Source organism: Ornithorhynchus anatinus, chromosome 1, assembly GCF_004115215.2.
Source record: "Ornithorhynchus anatinus isolate Pmale09 chromosome 1, mOrnAna1.pri.v4, whole genome shotgun sequence".
In the NCBI taxonomy this organism is placed as follows: Eukaryota; Metazoa; Chordata; class Mammalia; order Monotremata; family Ornithorhynchidae; genus Ornithorhynchus; species Ornithorhynchus anatinus.
In genome coordinates, this window is record NC_041728.1 from 42,665,814 (window position 1) to 42,692,290 (window position 26,477).

At 41.3% G+C, this 26,477-nt stretch overlaps 1 protein-coding gene and 1 non-coding gene across 2 annotated transcripts in view; one reads left to right on the top strand and one right to left on the bottom strand.

The window, feature by feature from the left end:
- The window catches only part of NRXN3 (neurexin 3), a 1,784,727-nt gene that overhangs the window by 1,226,157 nt on the left and 532,093 nt on the right, over positions 1-26,477 (top strand).
- Positions 1,348-1,485, bottom strand: LOC114816360. The gene has a single exon (XR_003764124.1). It is a non-coding gene; the product is annotated as a small nucleolar RNA SNORA7 (small nucleolar RNA).

Below are 26,477 nucleotides of genomic sequence, written 5' to 3' on the forward strand. Positions count from 1 at the left end.
ACAATGACCCTTTGCCTTTAACAACAACTGCTGAGAAATAGAATCCTAAGCCCTTCTTCACGGTTGGAAAGGCACATTGCCTTTGAAACACGAAGCTAGAAATTAAGCCTGTCTGCCTCTCAAGCAGGAAGATTGTTTATGTGGGATGGGGAGAACTGTGCATTTTGATCCTTAACCCTACTTGAGTTTTGGGCCAACTGCTCTGATGAGTTAAGTGGCAGCATCTCTGCCAGTGTGGGTCCTTTTCCATCAATATTTGCATACTTTGCCAAAGTGTCATCATTACCGTTTCTCAGTATTTGAGCAACAGGAATATTTTCTGCCTAATTTCATCCTCAGAAGGGATAATGTATCCCAGGTGGGCAACATAATTCTGTGGTTGTGCTATTGTCTCTCATCTCCTCCCTCTTTTCCTCATTTTCCCTGCTGTCCCATTCTGCATTCATTAGCTACAACACCCTGGTACCCTAGACTGTACTTCAGTATCTGGGAAAATAACTCATCGTGGCATCTATATAGTACAGGGCACTTTTGCCTGTAGATATCAGGCGGCCGTACTCATCATGGGAGTCAGTACTAATTATAACAATGAAAAGGATAAAAAAAAACCCTAGAAGGCTCCCTTTGAAATGGCTGGAAGGGGAAGAGGCAGGAGTGAGGCATTTCTGGGACCAGTTAAAAGAACATTACTAGGTGGTGATTATGATCCTCAGGCATAATCCTTTTACTCTTTGTTTACAGGAGTCCCGTTTGAAAAGAAAGAAAACATAAATAATAATTATGGTATTTCTTAAGCGCCATACTAAGCGCTGGCATGGATACAAGTAGATCGAGTTGAACAAAGTCCCAGTCCCACATGAGGCTCAATGCCGTAATCCTCATTTTACAGATGAGGGAACTGAGGCCCAGAAAAGTTAAGTGACTTCCCCAAGGTCACACGGAAGACAGTGGAAGAGCCGGAATTAGAACCAAGTTCCTCCTGATTCCCGGCCCGGCCTCTATTCATTAGACCACACTGCTTCTCCATGATATGGAAATACCAAGGAGAGATGTTGCTTTAATGCAAGCTCCATTTATAAAGTGGGTGTTTACCCATTCCATCTAGGTCTTCTGAAATCGTCCTGTCTTGTGTCATGCTGTTGCATCATCTTCAACTCATAATGACTCTATGGACCCATCTCTCCCAGAATGCCCCACCTCCATCTGCAATTGTTCTGGTAGTGTATCCATATAATTTTCTTGGTAAAAATATGGAAGTGGCTTACCATTGCCTTCCTCTGTGCAATGAACTTGAGTCTCCACCCTCGACTCTCCCATGCTGCTGCCGTCCAGCTCAGGTGAGTTTCGACTTGTAGCAGATTTCCTTCCACTCTCTAATCATTGCCCAAGCTACGAATGGAATGGGTAGGTCTCTGCTTGACTCTCCTTCCTGTAGCAAAAACTGGTAGAATACTAGAAACTCTCCAGATGTTATCCTGAAAGGGATTCTGTGATTGGCCCAGACTAAATCCCCCACATTTCTGTCTCTTCCCCCCATTCCAAGCTGACCAAAAGCTCAGTTGGGACAGGGAGTGCAGGTGCCCAAAGCTGGGAATTATTTGTCTGTCCTTACGCTTACCTCTTTTAGTCCTCTCTAAACATACCAGCTCCACAGAGGCAGGCATTATAGGCTGTGGCCTTTTCTTTTACCCCCCTCTGAGGGCTCCTTATGTTTGTAGGAAATAGCGCTGCATGCACCAACTTCCTCAGCAGTGCCAGATTGTGAGATGTACAACAATTTGGCTGGGCTGGGCATTGTCTGACTCTTCCAAAGACTTCAGGAAAAGCTTTTGCAAAACACAAGAGTCCTGTCTTGATTCCTGGCAGCTTCATTCTCCCTCACCACCCTTTGAACGGAGTAATAAAAACAACAATAGTAACTGTTACATCTGATAATTACCTAGCAAAGTAATAATAAAATAATCATAAAGTAATGAGCATTATTACTATTATTATTAGAGTGTTTATTGAGTGCTTACTATGTGCCAAGGACTCCATTAAGTGTTGGTAGGTAAAAGATTCAGGTTGGACACCATCCTTGCTCCACATGGGGGGCTCACAGTTTCAGGGAAAGGGAGAATAGTTGTTTAATACTGATTTCACAGATGAAAAAACGAAACCACATAGAAGTGAAGTAACTTGTCCAAAGTCACACCACAGGCAAATGAGCCCCGACCTCCAGGTCTGTGTTCTTTTCACAGGGTAACACAAGCTTCTCTAGAACCAAAGCTCCAGGAAGGCAGTGAATAATACAGAATTCCTCCCCAACTGCCATATTCTGGGAATCTGGTAGTTGAGAAAAACAAAAATGTAGTCTGTATAATTGATTTCCATTTTCTCCTTGGAACAGGGATTTGGTCCATTTCATTCACATCATTGCTGAACCAAATGTGGGCGTTTCCTGCTTGAAGGTACTGTTGAAGTGTAGAACAGATTAGTTGCTCCAAGGAGTCCCTTGAAGTTTTCCTAAGTAAGTGGCCTTTTTGGCCCAGTTTTTTAGTTTTTTTAGAAGAACAGGAGGTCCAGGCTCGATCTGAACACTGATGTGGAGTGAAACGACACAGCATGAAATAAGACGCGTTCTCAATCAAGATTGCGTTCCAGTTGAAAATGAGTCCCGGCAGTCCCTTGTTCAATTTAATGGCTAGTGTGATGTTTCACTTGGAGAAAGAGAAGTTTTAACTGCTGTTTCCATTGGTTAGTCTATTATAGTAGCCTGTTGAACCCTTTTACAATAGCTGGCTAATTCCCTCTTCTCTTTATGGGTGCATTTAAGAGATCTCTAATACAGAAAGGAAATCTTGGGTGTTAACAGCAGCCCATATTAACAGCCACTGATGGTGATAATAGTATTGATAACTGTGGTATTTAAGTGCTTACTATGTGTTAAGCACTGTATGAAACACTGATGTAGATACAAATTCACCAGGTGGCTCACAGTCCCTGTCCCCCTCAGAGCTCACAGTCTAAAAAGGAAGGAGAACAGGATTTAGATCCCCAATTTACAGATGAGGGAACTGAGGCACAGAGAGGATAAGTGAGTTGCCCAAGGTCACACAGAAGGTAACTGGCAGAGCAGGATTATAATCCATGTCCTCTGACTCCCAGGACAGTGCTCTTTCCAATAGGCAACCCTGCCTTTCATGACCTTTGCTATACTTGGGGAGTTGGAAACCAGAAACTGATCACTCCCAGCCAATATTTAAAACTAAAAACTCCTGGAACTGCATTACAGAGACTGGAGAGTGTCTACTTGGCTTAGATATCCAGTTTATCCATGGCATCAAAACTTTAATGGAGAGCTCACTAATAAGCATTTGCAGAGAGCATTCATATCTGCCCTCCTCTCCGCATCATCTATGCTCTTGGCTCTGTACCCCTTAAGTACTTTGTTATTCACCCTATCCCCAAGGCACTTAGGTATGCATCCTCTATATTGGTTCCCCTACAGACAGCAATACAAATAAAGTTACAGATATGTATGTAAGTGCTGTGGTGCTGGGATAGGGAAGAGCAAAGGGAACAAGTCAGGATGATGCAGACGGGAGAGGGAAATGAGGAAAAGTGGGGCTTAGTCTGGGAAGACCTATTGGAGGAGATATGCCTTCAATAAGACTTTGAAGGCAGGGGAAGTGATTGTCAGATTTGAGTAAGGAGAGTGTTCCAGACCAGAGGCAGGATGTAGGCTGAAAGTCGGTGGCAAAACAGGTAAGATCGAGTCACAGTGAGAAGGTTAGCACTTAGAGGAGTGAAGTGTGAGAGCTGGGTTGTAGAAGAAGAGAAGCAAGGGGAGATAGGAGGGGGCAAGATGATGGAGTGCTTTAAAGCCAATGACTCCTATTCAACAAGAAATAAAAACTTTTGCAAGGACTTAATTGGACTAGCTAGTAAATGTCAGTGCTGCAGTGCCTGAGTGCCATTGTCCCAATCTGGTCTTCTAACCACCATCCAGCAGGTACTACTCTGCCAAAGAGCATTTATCTTGTATGCACATAGCCTAAGAGAGCCTGACCCCTTCCTTGTAGTCATGTTTTTACTGTAGGCAAACCCTTCTGCTCACTTAGTTTAGACCTACAGAGAAGTGAGAAAGGAGTTGATATATCTATAATTTATTCATTATATTTGTAATTTATTTATATCCATATCTGTCTCCTCCTCTAGACTGTTGTGGGGAGGGAATTTGTCTGTTCATTGTTATATTTTAATAATAATAATAATTATGGCATCTGTTAAGTGCTTACTATGTGCCAACCACTGTTCTAAGCTCTGGGGGATATACAAGGTAATCGGGTTGTCCTACATGGAGCTATAATCCCCATTTTCCGGATGAGGTAACTGAGGCACAAAGAAATAAAGTGGCTTACCCAAAGTCACACAGCTGACAAGTGGCAGAGCCAGGATAAGAACCCATGACCTCTGACTCCCAAGCCCATGCTCTTTCCACTGATCCATGCTGAGAGTATTGTACTCTCCCAAGCATTTTAGCACATTTATTGAGTGCCTACTGTGTGCAGAGCACTACACTAAGTGCGATTGAATGAATGAATAGTAAGTAGAGGGGGACAAATTGGCTCTTTTAGGAGGCACAAATATGCATGGGATGGGCCCATGAAACAAACGGCAACCCATGAGGTTTATAAATCTATTTGCAAGGTGGCACTCAACAGTCTCCCTAAGCGGTTTTGTACTCATCCCACCCCAACAGCACTTATATTCACCTTCTTGTACTCTGCTGCCTCCTCTACCTGAAATATACATTCATTTTCAATTATATTTTAAGCTAGTGAGTGCTGGGACTATGTCTCCCTAATCTGTTTTACTCTCCCAAATGCTTAATACAGTGATCTGCACACAGTAAGCATTCAGTAAGCACCACTGATTGACATGCCTCCTCTGGAGAGACACAAATCAAGCATCTTTTTTAAATGGTATTTGTTAAGCCCTTACTATGTGTCAGACACTGTTCTAAGCCCTGGGGTAGGTACAAGGTAATTGGGTTAGACACAGTCCCTCTCCCACATGGGGCTCACAGTCTTAATCCCCATTTCAAAGATAAGGCACAGAGAAGTTAAGTGATTTGCCCAAGGTCACATGGAAGACAAGTGGCAGAGCATCTATGTGACATTCCTTCTATTACTTCACTTCTCTGTGCCTCAGTTACCTCATCTGTCAAATGGGGATTTAGGTGGTGAACCCCCAGTGGGACAAGGACTGTGTCCAAGCCAATTTGTTTGTGTCAATCCCAGCACTTAGTACAGTGCCTGGCACTGAATTAGTGCTTAACAAATACCATTATTATTATTATTATCATTTTTCTGGTGTGACGGTCATTGTTAGAGCACAGGCCAATCTTGTGCTTTCTGTTTATACTTCTATAGTTTGACTCTCTTGTCTAGCACTGAAGTTGCAGACTAAAGTTGATAAATGGAAGTTTTATCCTCTAGATTGTAATCACCTTTTCATTCATTCATTCAGTCATTCAGTCAATCGTATTTGCTGAGCTAGCACTAAGTGCAGAGCACTGTACTAAGCACTTGAAATGTACAATTCGGCAACATGTAGAGACAATACCTGCCCAGCAACGGGCTCACAGTCTAAACAGGGGAGACAGACAACAAAACAAAACAGAACAAAACAAGTAGTCTTGGCGTCAATATCATCAAGATAAATAGAATCATATATACTTATCATTAGCAAAATAAGTAGAGTAATAAATAATATATACAAATATGCACAAGTGCTGTGGGAAGGGGAAGGGGGAAGAGCAGAGAGAGGGAGTAGGGGGAATGGGGAGGGAAGGAGCAGAGGGAAAAGGAGGGCTCAGTCTGGGAAGGCCTCCTGGAGGAGGTGAGCTCTCAGTAGGGCTTTAAAGAGGGGAAGAGAGTTACTTTGGAGGATGTGAGGAAGGAGGGCATTCCAGGTCAGCGATAGGACATGGGCCAGGGGTCGATGGTGGGACAGGCGTGAACGAGGGACTGTGAGGAGGTTGGCGGCAGAGGAGCGGAGGGTGCGGGATAGGCTGTAGAAGGATAGAAGGGAGGTGAGGTAGAAGGCCAAGAGTGAGGAGTTTTTGTTTCATGCGCAGTTTGATAGGCAACCACTGGAGGTTTTTGAGGAGGGGAGTGACATGCCCAGAGTGTTTCTGTAGAAAGATGATCCGGGCAGTGGAAGGAAGAATAGACTGGAGCAGGGAGAAAATGTGTCTACCAACTCTGTTGTATTGTACTCTCCCAAGCACTTAGTACAGTGCTCTGTATATACTAAACACTCAATAAATACAATAGATTGATATTTCCTGACAGTTCCATCCTGTCTTTCTAGCCCTTTACAACTCTCCTGCTGGGCACAGAGCTCTAGAACTTATGAAGTACCATATAGCACTTTCATTCTAAAGGAGAGCAATTGAAAGCATTTCTCTGGTAATTTAAACCCACAGCAGCTACCTTTGGAAAAAAACTCGCTGCTAAATTATCCCCTCGGCTTCTCATTTGCAGAAGTAAATGCACACACCAACCAACAACATTAATGGACACACAGACACACACAAACCCTCAAAATGGCAAGGAAAAAAGACTGCATATTTCATCGGTGAGCCAGTATTCTCTTCTCCATAGTCTGATACTTAATCTTTAGGACACTGCTCTCTTCTTGTTCTTCCTGCACTCAGAGTATGAAGCTGCATTTTCGTCTCCCTCTAATCCAAATATCTGTTTTATCTCAATTTTGTGAAGGCAGGAGGTTTTCTGTTCACCCCACCATCCTCCTTTTTCTGACTGGGTGGCACCACCCGTGTCTTGCCATCCTGCTGCTGTATTTTAGTATTTACACATACCACAAGTGTCTTTCAGAAACCACTCTCCTAATTATGCAGAACTGGAGCTGGTTTGTGAGAGGCACTACTGCAATTATGGCCATTTTTCATGTCTGCTGGAGTTTGATCTAGCCGTACTTTCTAAGATGCTGAATAGAACAGTGCATCTAGATGGAATCTTTTCCTTCCTTGTTGGACTGTGATAAGTGATGAACTCTGGGGTTGTTGGGGGATGGTAGTGCATAATAATGACTATAATGATAATAATGTAATAATGATAATAACTTATATTTAAGCTAAGCATTTTCCTAAATGCTGGGGTAGATACAGGATAGTAGGATAGGACACAGTCCCTGTCCCACATGGGACTCACAGTCTAAGAGGAAGAGAAAATTAACATTTAATCTCCATTTTGCAGATAGAGAAACTGAGGCAAAGAGAAGTCATATATTTTGCCCAAGGTCATGCAGACTTTTGGCGAAGGAGGAATTAGTGCCTGGGTCCCCTGATTCTGAGTTCCATGCTCTTTCTATTTGACCAAGCTGCTTCTCTAATAGATACCATTTACAATTGAAACCACTGCTACTTTAACCAGGGGGCAAAAAAGGATGGGTGTGGGTGAGAGAGTATTCACCTACACATACATTTCTTCCCTTCATGCTGTTAGGGAACAGACTTTCTTTTTGAATATATGGTCCTAAGGAAAAGCATTGCCTAATGGAATTAGACTGTAAGCCCGTCACTGGGCAGGGACTGTCTCTATCTGTTGCCGATTTGTACATTCCAAGTGCTTAGAAGAGCTCTGCACATAGTAAGTGCTAAATAAATACTATTGAATGAATGAATGACTGAATGGAAGGAGTAAAGGCCTGGTAGTCAAGATATTTGAATTCTAATCTCAGCTCCACCACCTGCCTGCTCAGTGTCTTTGGGCAAATCATTTAACTTAAATGTTCCTCAGTTCCTATATAAATATCTGTTCTCCCTCCCCCTTAGGCTGTGAGCCTCATTTTTTATTTATCCCAGTGTTTAACGCAGTGCTTGGTATATAGTAGAAGCAGCATGGCTTAGTGGCAAGAGCCCGGGCTTGCGAGTCAGAAGTCATGGGTTTGAATCCCGACTCTGCCGCCTATCAGCTGTGTGACTTTGGGCAAGTCACTTCACTTCTCTGGGCCTCAGTTTCCTCATCTGTAAAATGGGGGTGAAGACTGTGAGCCCTATGTGGAACAACCTGATTACCTTGTATCTACCCCAGCGCTTAGAACAGTGCTTTGCACATAGTAAGCACTTAACAAATACCCACATTATTATTATTATTATTGTTATTAGTAAATGCTTAACACATTTATTATTTTCATATGCAGTTAAAAGAAACAACAAAGACACTTTGGAAGATTCCCAGTGCTACACAGAAAATGATTTCCATCCTCTTAACATGTGCTTCTTAAAAGATAAGTAGCAGAGCAAGATGCCACAGCTTTGAACTTCAGATATATCGGAACAGTTTTGACGTAATTGGTGCATGAACTGTTCTTAAAATGCTTTGTAAATTGATAGGGAATTGAGACAGGGACTTTTTTATGAGAAGGAAGGTGCAGTGTACTATTCATAGGGGAGAGGATACCATATGGACTCTGAAGTTACACACATAGTGCAATCCCTGGGCACTGGATTGTGACTGGAAGCATAGCTGGGTCAGTCTTCTGGCTCCCTTGTTACACTCTTCCTAGGCTTTTACTACTGTGGAGACAGATAATTTAGCAGGCTGGCACAAACACCTTCAAAATTGAGAAAGTAGAGAAGTAGCTGGCCTAGTGGTAAGAGCATGGGCCTGGAAATCAGAGGATATGAGTTTTAATCCCATCTCTGCCACATTTCTGCTGTGTGACATTGGTCAAGTCTCTTCACACCTCTGTGACTCAGTTACCTCATCTGTAAAATGGGGATTAAGACTGTGAACTCTATGTGGGACAGGGACTGTGCCCAACTTGATTGGCTTGCATCTACCCCAGTACTTAGTATGTTGCCTGATATAGTAAGTGCCTAGCAAATAGGATAAACAACAACAACAACAAACAAACCTCAAGAACTTTACCATTTTCTCTTCAAAATGTTCTTCATAACTATGGGAGAGTGGAGCTTTATAATAAAATCTAAAAGGTTTTCCACTTGAAGAATAGGGATATGTGTACATTCCTGAAACTATTGGGGATTTTGTAAAGGAGGAAAATTTCTGAAAATAAAAGCCCAAAACTTCTGACTTCCACAGAAAAGATATAGCCTAGAAAACAGCTGTTCCATGAGTACTAACCAACAACAAAGCAGTGTGGCCTAAAGGAAATAACTTGGACCTAGGAACAATGAAGCAGTGTGGCCTAAAGGAAATAACTTGGACCTAGGAATCAAAGGACCTGGTTTCTAATCCTGGCTCTGCCAATAGCCTGCTATTTGATCTTGGATAAATCACTTCATTTCTCTGTGCCTCAGCTTCCTCAATTGTAAAATGTGGATTAAATACCTGTTATCCTTCCTACTTAGCCTGTGAGCCCCATGAGGGACAGGGTCTGTGTCCAACCTGATTAACTTGTATCTACCTCAGGGCATAGAGCAGTGTTAGGCACAAATAAGTGCTTAAAAAATACCACTTCCAAAAAAAACCCAACCCACCTGCGTCATATCCCAAAGGAAGAGGCAGGAAGCAGTTGTATTTGTTTTTTTTCAATGGTATTTGCTGAGCACCTACAATGTGCCAGGCACAGTTCTGAGCACTGGGGAAGGTACATGCTAATAAGGTTGGACATAGTCCAGTTCCACAATTAGCTCACATAATTAATCTCCATTTAACAGATGAGGTAACTGAGGTACAAAGAAGCGAGTGACTTGCCCAAGGTCACCCAGCCAACAAGAAGTGGCAGAGCTGGGATTAGAACCCAGGTCCTTCTGACTGCCAAGGCCCATGCTCTTTCCACCAGATCATGCTGCTTCTCTCCTCTACTTTGTGTTAGCCAAACATTTATTGGAGGATTGAAAATAGGGCTTTAGAGGAGCAACTAAGATGATTGAAGGTAATGAAGAAAGAGGAATGGGCTATTTAGTTTAGAAGATGAATGAGACATGAGTTATCAGATGTGTTTGAGAATTTGATGGAATATTATAAAGAAGTCACCAATCGTCTTTTTCCCAGTCCCTTATCTTCCCAGAGAAGAAAGCAATCCAAAAAGCTTATCCAGGGCAGGGGCCCTCATTTATCATCATCATCATCAGTATTTATCGAGTGCTTACCATGTACAGAGGACTATACTAAGCACTCAGGAGAGTACAGTACAGCAGAGGTGTTAGACTTGTGCCCTGCTTACAATGAGTTTACAGTCTAAAAGTGGAGATGGACATTAATATAAATAAGGAGCAGATAGGCCGATGTCCCAGGATTAATAAGTCAATCAATGGTATTTATTAAGGACTTACTATTTGCAGAGCACATAAATTGTTGTTAAGCATGAAGGGTTGACAAAGGCAAAGATGAAAGGGGAAATAAGCAGAACTGAATCCATAAAGATTTTAGGCAAAAAAAGTAAGACTGGGACGAGGAAGCTAAGAAACCTGAACCCCAAAAGGCCCTTACAAATCACCTTTTTTTTGGCTTCTTTCAAGCTAGCCCTCTATCTCAGGCTGTGTGAGACCTGGCAGTATCTTGAAGCTATGTGACTGTGATTTCTTGATGTATCTCGGTGGTGTCTTTGGGATGTGTGACTGATTGAGACTTGGAACATATCCAGAGATGATTTTGACACAAATTACTTAGAAATGGAAAATCACCATGCCTAGTGACCCTGTCTCCTACAGCAGACTGTATGCCCCTCCTTTCTGGATGTTTGCTTTTTAAATGCTTGCAAAATATTCACATATCTTATGGTATTTGCTTAAGTCCTAGTAAGTAAGGACATAGTAATGTGTCAAACATTGTTCTAAGCACATCTGTATGCATTCAGAGTAGCTTACCATCTTTTTAATTAGATTGTCTCAGCAAAGGCCTGGGTAGATAAACAGGTGAGCTACAATTGACTTGTAAGTCTAAAGACAAAACCTTTCTGCCACAGAGTTAGCAATCTGATGTTGAATCTGCTGAGGCTGATGCTCCCTTTCCTGGAAAACCAAGGCCTGAATCCCATTCCCAAATCTGCAGACTTCCTGATTTCCATGCTGATCATTTTCATTAGTTTTTTTTGGAAGTATTGGTAGAGATGGAAGAACAGAAGTAGGTATAGCAAAAAAACACAAAGAAACAAACCCAAATCACTTGGATTTCTTCTTCAAGTATATAGGAGATACAGATTCCAAATCCTTTCATCACCCTTTGACCTCTCACATAGGCCTGGCCATGGTTTTTCCTTTTAAAATGTAAACTGCTACTGCTCTCGTGATGAATGAGAACATTTAAAGGCATCCTTTAATTTTAAGAATATTTCTAAGTATAAATTAAACATAGCAAAGCTGTTTTTGTTCCTGAAATGTTTAGGGCTCAGGCATTCAGAACTCATGATTGACGTTTTAATGTAATTGATGAAACAAGCACTTTATTGAGTAACTTATTTTTTTTCCCCCAAAAAATCACACAGATCAGGCTCGGGAAATTTCAGTTGTAGGATCAGGTCTCTGTGCCCTAGAAAAGTAATTGAAACATTATCTTTCTTTACAGCTTTTGTTATTCCCATTTCCCTCTGTTGATGACCTAAGATGTGTAACTATTCTAGCAATTACCAGGCTGCATTGGCTTTTCCACTTGATTTTTGGCCATGGTGTAGGACGTGATCTGTAAGTAACTGTTGACATGCTCCACTCCCAGTGGTCTGTCCAACTGTATTTTCTCTTCTCATCATCATCATCGTCCTCAACATCATTGGTATTTATTAAGCTCTTATTTTGTGCAGAGGCCTGTATTAAGCTCTTGGGGGAGTACAATCCAACATAGTTGGTGAACATGCTCCCTGCCCACAAAGAGCTTACAGTTTTGCTTCAGCCTCAGCTTTAGCTCTCCTCAGTCAATCAGTCAATCATATTTATTGAGGACTTACCATGTGCAGAGCACTGTACTAAGCACTTTGGAGTGTACAACATATCAGTATTGTACTCCTCCCCATCCCTTTAGCCCACCTCCAGAGAAATGTGGTGAGATGTATGAATATAGAGCCTCATTTCTCCTCAATTTCTGCTTAGGCTAAAGGTTTTTTTCCCTCTTGATTCCACAGCTTCTGCCCTGTCATCCTTATTTCCTAGACTTTAAATCGACTTGGCTTACGATTCTTTGCTGTTAGTGGAATGTACTTTGAGAAGACCAAATGAAACAATTCCACATTTCAGTCTAGCTACTGTCTTCCAAGTTCTGATCATCTTATGCAGGGAAGAAATTAAATCTTCCTCAGTGATGTCATTTTTAAAGTGTTGACTGAAAGGAGTTAATTTGAGAGTTAGAAACAAAGCTGATTCCTGTCTAATGAAGAGCTCTCTGTTTAATATCCTTATCTCTGTTGGATAAGGTCAGTTGAACTGATCAGATTTTATCAGTGTGCTGAAGATTCCTGGCCAATCAGATTTTAATGGGGATTTTTTTTAATGGTATTTGTTAAGCACTTACTATGTGCCAAGGAATGTATTAAGTGCTGGGTTTGACTCAGGATACTCAGGTTGGTTGCAGTCCCTGTCCCACGTGGCATTTACAGTCTTAATCCCCATGGCAAAAGAGGATAGAACATGGGCCTGGGAGTCAGAAGGCCATAGGTTCTAGTCCTGGCTTTGCCACTTGTCTGCTGTGTGGCCTTGGACAAGTCACTTCACTTCTCTGTGCCTCAGTTACCTCATCTGTAAAATGGGAATTCAGACTGTGAGCCCCATGTGGGAGGGGGATTGTTTCCAATCCAATTTGCTTGTATGTGCCCCAGTGCTAAGTACATTGCCTAGCACATAATAAGTGCTTAACACATACAATAATCATTTTGTATTAGTATTACTAGTATTACAGATGAAGTAACTGAGGCACAGATAAATTAAGTGACTTGCCCAAGGTCACACAGCAAAGTGACAGGCCCAAGATTAGAACCCAGGTCCTCTGACTTTCAGGCCTGTGTTTTTTCACTAAGCTATGCTGCTTTTCTGTGTCACAAAAGGGCACCCTTCCTTCCAGCCCAGGAGAAGATCTGATTTGTAGACCAACTGTTTCAAGGGTCCTTTTGATGTAAATTTAGTGGAGAAGAAGGAAAGGGATGTCAAAATGTCAAAATCCAAGAGGTGCTAAACTTTTGACTGCAAGTTTCCATTTGTTCCCAGCCACACATTGTCTTGTTCTGTGAGCGTCTGGGAGTAGGAGGAAGGGAATTTTGACAAACGGATGCAACTCCACCTGCTTCTCTGTTTTCTCATTGTAATTTTTATTTACATATTCAAATTCTTTAGAATGTGTAATCTTACATGAGATAAGGTAGAGTTATCTCTTCCATAATTCACTAAGCAGTAAATAGAAATTCTGAAGCACCTCCTGATACTTGAAAATTGGAGATGGAGAGAGCACACAAATAATCAGTGGGTTTTCACTGGCCCAAATACCTTTCATATGCTCAACAAAAAGGAGAAAAACTACTTGAGGGAAGTGGATGATGATGATGATACTAATAGTAATAATGGCATGAGAAGCAGCGTGGCTCAGTGGAAAGAGCCCGGGCTTGGGAGTCAGAGTTCATGGGTTCGAATCCCAGCTCTGCCACTTGTCAGCTGTGTGACTGTGGGCAAGTCACTTAACTTCTCTGTGCCTCAGTTATCTCCCTACTACCCTTCCTTTCCAAAATCCTAGAACGAGTCGTCTACAATCGATGCTTAGAATTCCTTAACTCCCATTCTCTCCTAGACCCCCTCCAATCTGGCTTCCGTCCCCTCCACTCTACCGAGACTGCTCTCTCTAAGGTCACCCATGACCTCCTTCTTGCCAAATCCAATGGCTCCTACTCCATTCTAATCCCCCTTGACCTCTCTGCTGCCTTTGACACTGTCGACCATCCCCTCCTCCTCCATACCTTATCTCACCTTGGCTTCACGGACTCTGTCCTCTCCTGGTTCTCCTCTTACCTCTCTGGCCGGTCATTCTCGGTCTCCTTCGCTGGAGCCTCCTCCCCCTCCCATCCTTTAACTGTTGGAGTTCCTCAAGGGTCAGTTCTTGGCCCTCTTCTGTTCTCCATTTACACTCACTCCCTCGGTGAACTTATTCGCTCTCACGGATTTGACTACCATCTCTACGCAGATGACACGCAGATCTACATCTCCGCCCCTGTCTTCTCCCACTCCCTTCAGGCTCGTATCTCCTCCTGCCTCCAGGACATCTCCACCTGGATGTCAGCTCGCCACCTAAAACTCAACATGAGCAAGACTGAGCTCCTCATCTTCCCTCCCAAACCCGGTCCTCTCCCAGACTTCTCTATCACCGTGGATGGCACGACCATCCTTCCCATCTCTCAGGCCCTCAATCTCGGTGTCATCCTTGACTCGTCTCTCTCGTTCACCCCACACATCCTATCCGTTACCAAGACCTGCCGGTTTCACCTCTACAATATCACCAAGATCCGCCCTTTCCTCTCCACCCAAACGGCTACCTTACTGTTACGGGCTCTTGTTATATCCCGGCTAGACTACTGTGTCAGCCTTCTCTCTGACCTCCCTTCCTCCTCTCTCGCCCCGCTCCAGTCTATTCTTCACTCCGCTGCCCAGCTCATCTTCCTGCAGAAACGATCTGGGCATGTCACTCCCCTTCTTAAACAACTCCAGTGGTTGCCTATCAACCTCCGCTCCAAACAAAAACTCCTCACTCTAGGCTTCAAGGCTCTCCATCACCTTGCCCCTTCCTACCTCTCCTCCCTTCTTTCTTTCTACCACCCACCCCGCACGCTCCGCTCCTCTGCCGCCCACCTCCTCACCGTCCCTCGGTCTCGCCTATCCCACCGTCAACCCCTGGGTCATGTCCTCCCGCGGTCCTGGAACGCCCTCCCTCCTCACCTCCGCCAAACTGATTCTCTTTCCCTCTTCAAAACCCTACTTAAAACTCACCTCCTCCAAGAGGCGTTCCCAGACTGAGCTCCTCTTCTCCCTCTACTCCCTCTGCCATCCCCCCTTTACCTCTCCGCAGCTTAACCCTCTTTTTCCCCTTTTCCCTCTGCTCCTCCACCTCCCCCTTCCCATCCCCACAGCACTGTACTCGTCCGCTCAACTGTATATATTTTCGTTACCCTATTTATTTTGTTAATGAATTGTACATCGCCTTGCTTCTATTCAGTTGCCATTGTTTTTACGAGATGTTCTTCCCCTTGACTCTATTTACTGCCATTGTTCTTGTCTGTCCGTCTCCCCCGATTAGACTGTAAGCCCGTCAAACAGCAGGTACTGTCTCTATCTGTTGCCGACTTGTTCATCCCAAGCACTTAGTACAGTGCTCTGCACATAGTAAGTGCTCAATAAATACTATTGAATGAATTAATAAAATGGGGAGTAACTGTGAGCCTCACGTGGGGCAACCTGATTACCCTGTATCTACCCCAGCGCTTAGAACAGTGCTGTGCACATATTAAGCGCTTAACAAATGCCAACATTATTATTAAATGATAAGATAAATGGGGCTCACAGTCTAAGTAGGAGAGGGAGTAGTTAATCTCTATTTGGCATATAAGGAAACTGAGTCACCCATAATTTGAATAATTAGCCCAAGGTCACCCAGAAAGCAAATGATGGAGCAGAGATTAGAACCCAGATCCCTTGACTTCCAGGTCCATGTCCTTTCCACTGGGCCACATTGCTCCTTGGCCTCCTGAAGTCAATTCAGAACAGTCGCAGGACCTCAGATTTATATTTAAAGTGATTCTTAGGTGAAAAGTAGGGAAAAAAAGCCAATGTTATTGATGTTAAGATGTTGGACTACATTTTACCACTGTGATTTGCTCTTAAAATACAGGACAAAAGCTGATTAAGTAAATTGGAGCAGGAGGGTTTAAACTGGTGATTTTTTAAAATTTACTATTAATTCTTTATCTTATATTTCTATCCTTTGGAAACTACAATTTTCTCTGCAGTCTATAGCTGTTCCAAGAAGAGATGACTATCCTTTCCCCCTATATTTATTAATTAGTATGTTTCTTTTGCATCTAAGAAAACAAAACCATGGCTTAGCCTTATCATTTAGCTGCATCAACTAGCAGGATGGAAGAAAATGAATCCAGATTCAAGAGAGAGAGGCTCAAAGGAGAATGGTTCCTAGTCTTTTGGGAAGTGAAAAGGAATGAGGAAATTTCAGGAAATCAATAGAAGAACTTTCTCTGGGATTGCACACATCAGGTTGTGATGGAGACCAAGATTATCTGCCATAATCACACAGCTTTCTCTGTGCTCCTTTCCTGACACAGATATTTTAGGAGTATTCAACCTGATACTTTTAAATCGATTAACCAGATGGAATCAACCAGTCAACAAAGGGTTTTTATTTATTTTTATGGTATTTGTTAAGCACTTACTATGTGCCAGACACTGTACTATGCACTGGGTTAGATACAAGATAATCAGGTTAAACACAGTCCATGTTCCACAGGAGGTTTCCAGTATTAATCCTCATTTTACAGCTGAGATAACTAAGGCAAAGAGAAGTTAAGTGACTTGCCCAAGGTCGCACAATAGATTAGTGACATAAACTGGAATTATTACAAGAGTCTTCTGATTCCCAGGCCTGAGCTCTACCCACTAAGCCACACGGCTGGTTTACTGTGTGCAGAACACTGTACTAAGCACTTGGGACAGTACAGTGCAACAGAGTTGAAAGACAGGTCCCCTGCTCAGCTTACAGTCTAGAAATAGGATAGGAAGGAATCAATTGTCTAATTTGTTGTTTCATTCATTATTGTCCTTTTGTGTGAATTTGTATCATACACACGAAAGGAGACACAGTCATCTGCATATATATGCTATATGTGTGCACATTCATAAGCACATACAGTAACCTTTATTAGTTATTTGTTTTCCAAGATATCATTTTTGATGGTGAGAGCCTGTTCACATTGGAAGGACATTCTGTTGAGTTGTTTTTCTAGTCCTGGTGGTGGTTGCACTGATCCATCTGCACTCTCTCATCCAGAACCTCTGTAACCAATAGCAGGCACTGATTTGAGAAGTGGTTGAGTGAGGTTTGGGGAACAATCTATGCCATGAACAGAATATCTCCTGATATCCCAGAGAGATATAGTCTCTCCCACACCTCCCTCTCTTTCATATTCAAAGGCAGCATCACTGACAGTGAAATTCATCTTTAAATGCATGTGTGTGCTGGAAAGATCAACGTGGGACCCACTCTCAGCCACTTTGTGCAAACAAAAAGTTGTCCCTTGTGTTATGTTTAATGCTTGCAGTTTCTGATGTTGTTTTCTCTTTTGTCTCCTTTTCTCTCATTGCCTATGGAGTTTTTGCTTGAATAGAGCCACTCCTTGCTTGTGATTGTGGTATTTGTTGAGCACTTACCATGTGCCAGGAGGTGTACTGTGCGCTGGGGTAGATACAAGGTAATTGAGCTAGACACACTCTGTTCTTGTGTAATCAAAGGATTGTAAGAAGGTTATAGGGGACTGTTTCTAGATGAAACCCAAAAACGATGTGACTCTTTTCTAGAGAAAATAAACTACACATCTTTAAAATCTCATGTGTTATTTCCATACATCAAAATGACAATAGCAATAATAATAATAATATTTGTTAGGTGTTTACTATGTGCCAAGCACTGTTCCTAAACAATGGGGTAGATATAAGACAATCATGTCCCCCTTGGGGATCATAGTCTAAATAGGGGAGAGAAGGCTTTGAATCCCCACTTTGCAGATGTGGGAACATGGTAACTGTTGAAACAATCCATGTAATTCCTAACCAAATAATTTTGTGTACTTATTCTATCTGATTTGGGTTTCTGATTTTTTCACATTCAGTCTATGTGTTTAATCTACCAGAAGTGAATATACATTCATAAATGTTTAAATTAGTTCCAGACTATATCTATCCTCTGTAATAAAATGAAGTGGCTTCCCCTATGTCACACAGCAGGCAAGTGGCAGAGCCAGAATTTGAACCCAAGTCCTCTGACTCCCAAGCTTGAGCTCTTTCCATTCAGCCACACTGCTCCTCTGAGTGCCAGTGCTGTGCATTCTTCTGCAGTGCAGAGGGATAGGGGTGACTTAGACTACATCTTGAAATGTTATTCAGAACCTGGGAAAATGCCGGCTTTTCTCCCCTCCATTTCTGACAGGACACAATGCTGATGAATGTCCCAGACTTGAAGGCGGACAATCAATTGGAGTGATAGTTTTTTACTGTTCAAGTTCATTTTTAGCTTAGCATTGAGTCGCTCATAAATGCTTTTTAGGGACTCCTATGTGACAAGTTGCTTTCAAGTTTCCTTTTCTTCTCAGCAAATCTCACTGTAGTGTAGGGTGTTGAACACTTGAACCTGTATCTGCTTACCTTCTCATCCAGTCTTTGCTAATTGAACATATTTATGGGTTAAGAATAAAGATAAGTATTTATGGATGATGGAAAACCCAACTTGGAAAAAAGTAAGACAGTAAACCTGCAAGTTGAGATGAAGTTTTTATTTGTGGTACAGGATCCTGCAATTTCTGACTTAGAGCCCCATGTGGATGTCAGACGATTGTTATTCTCTACCAACATTTAACAACAACAAAAAAAATATCAAAGAAACAAAAAACATTGCAATATATTTTCCACATGCAATAACTGGATATTACTGTTATAAACTCTTTATCTCCCACAATCACTTGACATACAGAAGATAGATGTAGTCTGGCACTAATTTAAACATTTATGACCGTTTATTCACTTCTGATAGATTAAACATGTAGACTGAACGTGAAAAAAGACAGAAACCCAAGTCAGATAGAATTAGTACACAGAATTATTACATTAGGAATTACGTGGAATATTTGAATAGTTATCTAAAGACACAATACATCTAGAAATGTCTCATTTTAAACAAAAATCTTCCACTTAAGAAAACAACAATGGATAAAAGGAGAACTGGCCTATATTCATCAGAAAAATGAGAAAGGGAAATGTGGAGGCCCAACCGAGTCCCAGAATTCAACCTGGACAAGAGTTTTATAGTTTGGTGTTAAGCATCTCAGTGTCCTATATACTGTAGAGGAAAGGTCCTATTTGATCACATTGTATTCGACAGTATATTCTCTGATCTGTTGCATGTCCCAGGCTTTGTCCAAACTGATGTAAAAGAATCCAAGATAAGAATTTTTCATGTCTTTGTATTCTATATTTCTCTCTAAAACCTGTTCTTCTGTCAACAAGTTAAAAAATAACCTCCATTGGTTTCTACCACATTTTGATCTATTTCTGTGAAGACAGCCACCCAGATAAGAGAAGGAATATGATTTATGCCGTAGAAAAATTTGTTTCAGAACATTTTGGAATTGCTAATCAAACAGCCCACACAAAATCCCTATGCGACAGTATTCTTGTTGCCAGTTTGAGATCTAAGTGAAATGACTTGCATGAGGTCATACAACTGATCAGTGATGAAGTCAAAATTAGAACTCAGGGTTCATGATGTTCAGTCCTAAAGGATCTTTTGAAACCTGACTACAGACTATCACCCTATGATACATCTGAGTCTTGATTAATGTCTGCCTCCCCCTCTAGATTGTAAGCTTGTTGTGGGCAGAGGATGTGTCTACCACCTCTGTTGTATTTTACTCTCCCAATTGCTTGATACAATGGTCTGCCCACAGGACGCTCTCAATAAATACAATTGATGATGATGATTGGTGATGCAAGTTTGTATTGTAGAGATGTTGTCCCACAGACTTGCATATTATAAATTAGGTTACATTCCTCCTCTAGGGAATAGTAATACGAAAATCCTGTGTGTGTGTGTGTGTGTGTCTGTGTGTGTGTGTCTAGATAGATAGATAGATAGATAGATAGATAGATAGATAGATAGATAGATAGATAGATAGATAGATAGATAGATAGATATAGATAGATATAGTAGTGGTATACAACTAACAATGAAGAGGATTAGAGAAAATTTTTTACCGACAGTATAAACAAAGCTCAGACAATGCTGAAAAGTGGGAATCAACTGCCAGGGAGAGACCAGTATAGTGTTTTTTTTTAAGAAAGGAGTGGCTCTTTTCAAGCAAAAGTTTCATCAGGAAATAAAGGCAAGGAACCAAAAGGAGGGATTTAGCATAGCATAGTGGAAATATCGTGGCCTAGGGGTCAAGGACCTAAACTCTAATCCCAGTTCTGCCACTTCCCTGCTCTGTGTCCTTGGACAAGTCACTTCACTTTTTTGGGCCTCAGTTTCCTCATCTGAAAAATGGGAATTCAAAATCTTTTATCTTTCCTACTTACCCTGTGAGCCTCATGTGGGACCTGATTATCCTGCATCTACCTCAGAGCTTAGAACAGGACTTGGCACATAGAAAATGCTCAACAAATACTATTAATATTAGTGTTATTACTATTAAAACAGTGTCAAATGCTGCAAATGTTAAGCATGGCACCACAACTAGGTGAAACACTCTGTGTGCACAATGTGGCTTGGAATGTGGATCCTGCATTTGCCTTTTCAGCTACACACACTGATAAGTGAATTTCACCATCAGGGGTGTAGGACAGAAAAAAAGGTACTTTCAATCACCATCATCATCAATGGTACTTACTGAGTGCTTACTATGTGCAGAGCTTTTTGGTAAGTGCTTGAGAGAGTGCAATGCAACAGAGTTGGCACACACCAATGATATAGTGATAACTATCACTAACATATTGTTTAACCTTTGTTAAATTAATTCCAAGCATCAAATCTAAATTGGAATAAATGAAGAGTTGTAATAGGATTAAGAGTCTTTGCAGGAAGATACAGGAAAGAGAAGCTTGTTCCATGTTTTTTAGTAGCAGTTTTTCAACTTCAGTAAAAAAATGTATCTCTACACTATAAACTCATTATCTCTAGACTGTAAACTCATTGAGAGCAGGGAAGGTGTCTGTTTATTATTGTATTGTACTATCCCAAGCACTTAGTACATACTCCACACAGAGTAAGTGCTCAGTACATATGATTGACTGATTGGAGAAATATCTACTGAAAGATGCCTTTTCTACTTAAAGCACCTTGCAGCAGGTTAACTTTTCTGAACAACTCTGGGTACCGTTGAACTTTCTTCAAAAATATTTATGGCCTTTTTGCGTGGCAATACTTTTTAATAGAAATATTTTAGCTAAGGGCAGAGAAGCCACAACTATGTTTTCACCTTCAACACTTCCACTCAGTGAGAAGCAGTTAACTGCATCATCCATATCTAAGTTCACTTGCCTTTCTCATTCAACAATTTGATCAGTAAAATTTGAAATGCCCTTTCCCAGCTCTTCCCCCAATGGCCAATCTAAACCCAATGTTTAGACAAAATTCAGTTTAACTTTTTTTCTCCTCTTCTTTCTTTCCCTCTTCCCGTAATCTTTGCTCTTTCCAATTCTATTAGAAAAAATCCTGAACGATCACTGAGAGAAGTTTTATTGTGCTATTTCCATCAATGCCAGAAGAAACTAGAGAGGGCAATTACAGAATAATAGAATTAGAAGTCACCCAAAGAGATTATCTAGTTCACCCTGCCACCTCCAGGCAGGTGAATAATGAACCATCTAGAACAGATAATTCTCTTAAAACTCTCTAGAGTTGGAGACACCTCAACTACCCTTGGAATCTTTTTTCCAGTATTTTATTACCTTGATCATCACAAAGTTCTGTCTAATGTCCAAAAGACATTTCTCTTGCTTTATGGCCATTTCTCCTTGTTTGGTCCTTGGAGGGCATAGAGAATAATTGGTCAGCATTCCCCATAAAAGTTATGAATATTTTTGAAGATATTAAGTCACCTTGTAGCCTTTTCTTCTCAGAGGTAAGCAACTCAATCCCTTTAATGTTTCCTTAAAGGCTTTAGGATAGTATTTTCTATCCTTTTAATCATTTTTCTCACACTTCTCAACCTTTTGCAGTTTCACTCCATTCTTTCAAAGTGTAGGGGCCAGCACGTTCTGGGTCTAACAATATTCCCAGTTCTCCAAAAAGGTGAAGGATTACATCCTCATGAAGCCTCACATTAAATAATAATAATAATAGTATTTGTTAAGCGCTTACTTTGGGCAAAGCACTGTTCTAAGCGTTGGGGGGTGGAAATACAAGGTAATCAGGTAGTCCAAGTGGGGCTCACAGTTTTAATCCCCAAGAAAACTTATAAAACTAAAAGAAAACTTATACTGCTGATTTCCTCTCATCCAGTGCTGCAGGCATGTGCACTTGTGCATAAGCAGTTTCTCTTATAGTGTGTGATAATAATAATAGTATTTATTAAGCATTTACTATGTTCCAGGCACTGTACTAAGCACTGGAGTCGGTAAAGCAAGTTGGGCTGGACACCGTCCCTGTCCTATGTGGGGCTCACAGTCTTTGTCCCCATTTTACAGATGAGGTAATTGAGGCACAGAGAAGCTAAATGACTTGCTCAAAGTCACAGAGCAGACATGAAACAGAGCTGGGGTTAGAATCCTGGTCTTTAGAAGCAGGCCACACTGTTTCTCTTCGGCATATTGCCGAGCCCTGACTTGTACTGTCAGTAGAATGTTCCCTAATTCTCTGATTAGGTTCTAGCCAAAAAACATATTGAAAAGTCACATAAGGGAAGGACTAAGTGAGCAGGCTACATGTCATTGGCTTATATCAATACATCTCTCCCCTGGAGCCGACAGAGACTTCATGCCACTGCCACTTGTCTACTCTGGACTTTGGGCAAGTAACTTAACTTCTCTGGGTCTCATTTACCTCATCTGTAAAATGGGGATGAAGATTTTGAGGCCCATGTGGGACAGGGACTGTGACCACCCTGATTAGATTGTATCTATCCCAGCGCTTAGAACAGTGCTTGACATATAGTAAGCACTTAACAATTACCATGAGAGAAAGATCCTCGATGTCTAAATTGGGATTCCAGTCACCCAAAACTCCACTCATATACCAGGAATTCCATTCTGTGCTTACCCTTTGGAGTGATAGAGACACAGAAAGAAAGCTTGGCCTGGTTGAGATTCAGGGCACAGGTAACTGACCCAGCCACAGGGAGTCAGAGGGTGGTTCTTTGCCCATTCCAAAGTGCCTTTTATCCCTCTATCTCCATGGACCTCATTTCTCCATGGCTGCTGTTACCTACTGGGGCACCTGAAATTCTGAGCATTGCCCCCTCAGTGACACCCCCCACTTCTCATATGACAGATACCCTTAAGTCAGCACAGTTCATATCTGCTAATTCAGATAGCAACTTGTATATGCCCTCAGATACAGAACAAACCAGACCAACCCTTTATTTATTTATTTTACCTTTTATAACACAGAGAAATATTTTATCCAATTTTAAAAACAGTAGATCATAGAACACACAAAAAATTTATTAAATGAGGTACATTTATTAGAATTAGTACCTTGGCTAATCTTTTTAATTTATCCCTTAGTAGAAGGAAATTACAATATGGTAATGAGCCAAGGTTATCTTTATCACCAAAAGGAGGTTGTAGCTTGGATGTTAGATTTAAACCAAAATGCTGTAGTACTTGCAAGCACTCAGGTAGAGGAGTCCTTAGGGCATAGTCACGTTTTAAATTCCTTGACATTTGGAAAGGTGATCTCTCCACTCTCTTTTCAAATCTCTCCACTCTCTTTTCAAAACAATTTTAGTTCAAACTTCACCCCTACTACTACCCTTTTCAAAATGATTAATGTTGCTTTCGGTTTAATTGAAAAGGGGTTGATCAATAAGATCAGTTTTTATGGATTTATTTCCATCGTTTGATGTGGCAAATCATCAATTATCATCACCTAAATTAACATGGATTGACATGGAGGGGGAAAGAGTAAATTGCTTTATGGATTTCCCAAACTATAGTACACACACAACCTTGCTCAATATGCTTGATTATCTACACAGTAGGCTTTGTATGTAAGGCCTTTAAATCACTATGATGGGTTCTCTTTTCCATTATTAAGCCAACCAGGATGATATTTGTGTCAATCAAGCCATTTTGAATAGTTGTGGAATTGGGGGACAGAAGATATTGCTAGATTCATAAGGAGTGAAAAAAAGCCCTGGAACAGATCATTGATGGGAACTGTTACAAAAGAACAGAATCTAGGTAAAGAGAAGAAAGAACACCGTCCTCCCTCCCCCACCCCTCCCCCCCCCCCAGCTTACCCCCACCCCAGCTTACTCAGTTCTCTGGAAATGCAACAGAGATGAATTACAAAAGTGTGGGCAGGTCGGTGTTGATGTGGAAGAGGTTCCAAGAAAAGAGGAAAAATAAATGAAATTAACAGCAGGGTAGATGTGGCGGAAGTGGCATCTTCTAGGGATGTCTTAAACCTCTTATGTTTTAGTGTGTTATGATTGCTATGCATGAACCTTTTCCAATCAGTAGGATATCATTATTACTGTGAATTCCTCAATGTGTTTGTGATACTGTGGGGCAAATTTCGAATATGGAATTGGGGAAAAAAAAGAAATCCTATTATTAAAGAATTATACTGCAGGCTCGTTTGAAATTGAGAAAAATACACCAACCTCTGCAGAAATGCAAGAATTTTAACCCATCTTTTAAAATAGGTTATTTCCTTCACCACAGTCTGTGGAGGAAGAGCTCACTAAACACAGATTCATACATTGTCAGATGACAGATGAATAAATACAACTTCCCAGGGCTGTAATTTACTTTGATGACTCTCTATCCCTCCATACTGTAAATCTCCTGAAGGACAGGGATCATGCTTAGCTGTTATACTCTCCTAAGAACATAGTACAGTGCTCTACACAGAATGAGTACTCAATAAGTACTATTGCTTGACCGACTGAATATTGGGAACTATTGAAGAGCGTTTAAATAAATAGAAAATTAAAAGAAAATCTTTGTGCTTTGCCAATTTCACTGCAAAAGTCCAACATTTGACTTTTACAGCTAGAAAAGTGCATATAGGTGTGTACCTTGAATCAACAAATGTGGCCAATTTAGGTCTGTTCATTGGGGTTTAATTAGATTCTGTGACTCTAATCTATCATTGGTTATTTGTGATGAACTATCCATGGTTCTGAGACATCCTAGTAAATGTGGAGCAAGAAAATATCTCCCCACTGAGACTGCAAATTAGTTGTGGGCAGGAAACATGTCTGCCAACTCTGTTGTAGTGCACTCTTCAAAGAGCTTAATATAGTGCTCTGCAATCAGTCAATCAGTTGTATTTATTGAGTACTTACAGTGTTCAGGACATTGTATTAAGTACTTGGGATAGTACAACACAACAATATAACAGGCATTCTCTGCCCACAGTGAGCTTTTGGCCTAGGTGGAAAGGCAGACATTAATGTAAATAAATTACAGGTATGTGCATAAGTTTTGTGGGGCTCTGGATGTGAAGGGCAGTGAATAAAGGGAACAAGTCAGGGTGATGCAGAAGAGGGTGAGAAAAGAGGAAATATGGACTTAGCTACGGAAGGCCTCTTGGAGGAAATATGCCTTCAATAAGGCTTTGAAGGTATGGAGAGTAATTTTCTGTCAGATGTGAAAAGGGAAGGTGCTCCAGAACAGAGGCAGGACGTGGGCTAGAGGTCGGCAGTGAGATAGATGAGATCTTGGTTCAGTGAGTAGGTTGTCATTAGAGGAGTGAAGTAGGAAAGTAATGAGGAGAGGTAGGAGGGGACAAGGTGATTGAGTGTTTTAAAGCTAATGGCAAAGAGTTTCTCTTTGATGCGTAGGTGGATGGGCAACCACTGGATGTTCTTGCACAGTGGAGAAACATGGTCTGAACGTTTTTCAAGAAGAATGATCCGGACAACAGAGTGAAGTATGGACTGGAGTGGGGAGAGACAGGAGGCAGAGATGTCAGCAAGGAAGCTGATACAGTAATCAAGGAGGGATAGGATAAGTGCTTGGATTAACATGGTAGCAGTTTGGGTGGAGAGGAAAGGATGGATTTTAGCAATGTGGTGAAGGTTGAACCAACAGGATTTAGTGGTACTCTGCACATAGTAGGCACTCAATAAATGCCACTGATGGTGAGAGAGAGTGATGATGGTGTTATTGGTGGAACAGTCACATTGCACGCTATTCTTGGATATATTCCTGTTGGTGAATAGGTTTGTCATTTTTGGCTTGGACATCATCATTTTTAAGATCATATGTGCTCACTGTCTATCTGGGGCAGCTTATAGAAAAAAAAAAAAAACATAAAGGAGTCTTTGTTTCAAAAACGACATTCTGGGCACAGTTCTTATTTTCATTGTCACATTCTTGAAACCTTTAAAAGATGGACAATCTTTGTATCAAGCAGTACGTGATCTGTGTGCTGATTTATGTATATGCACTTGCCCCCTTGAGTTGAAACAGAGAACTGAGTGGTTTACAATCTGCAGAGAGGCAAGTATAACTTCCATGAATCTTTATTTTAAATTACATTTTTGTACACAAGGTATCAAAGATAGCAGAACAAGTTGAGTAT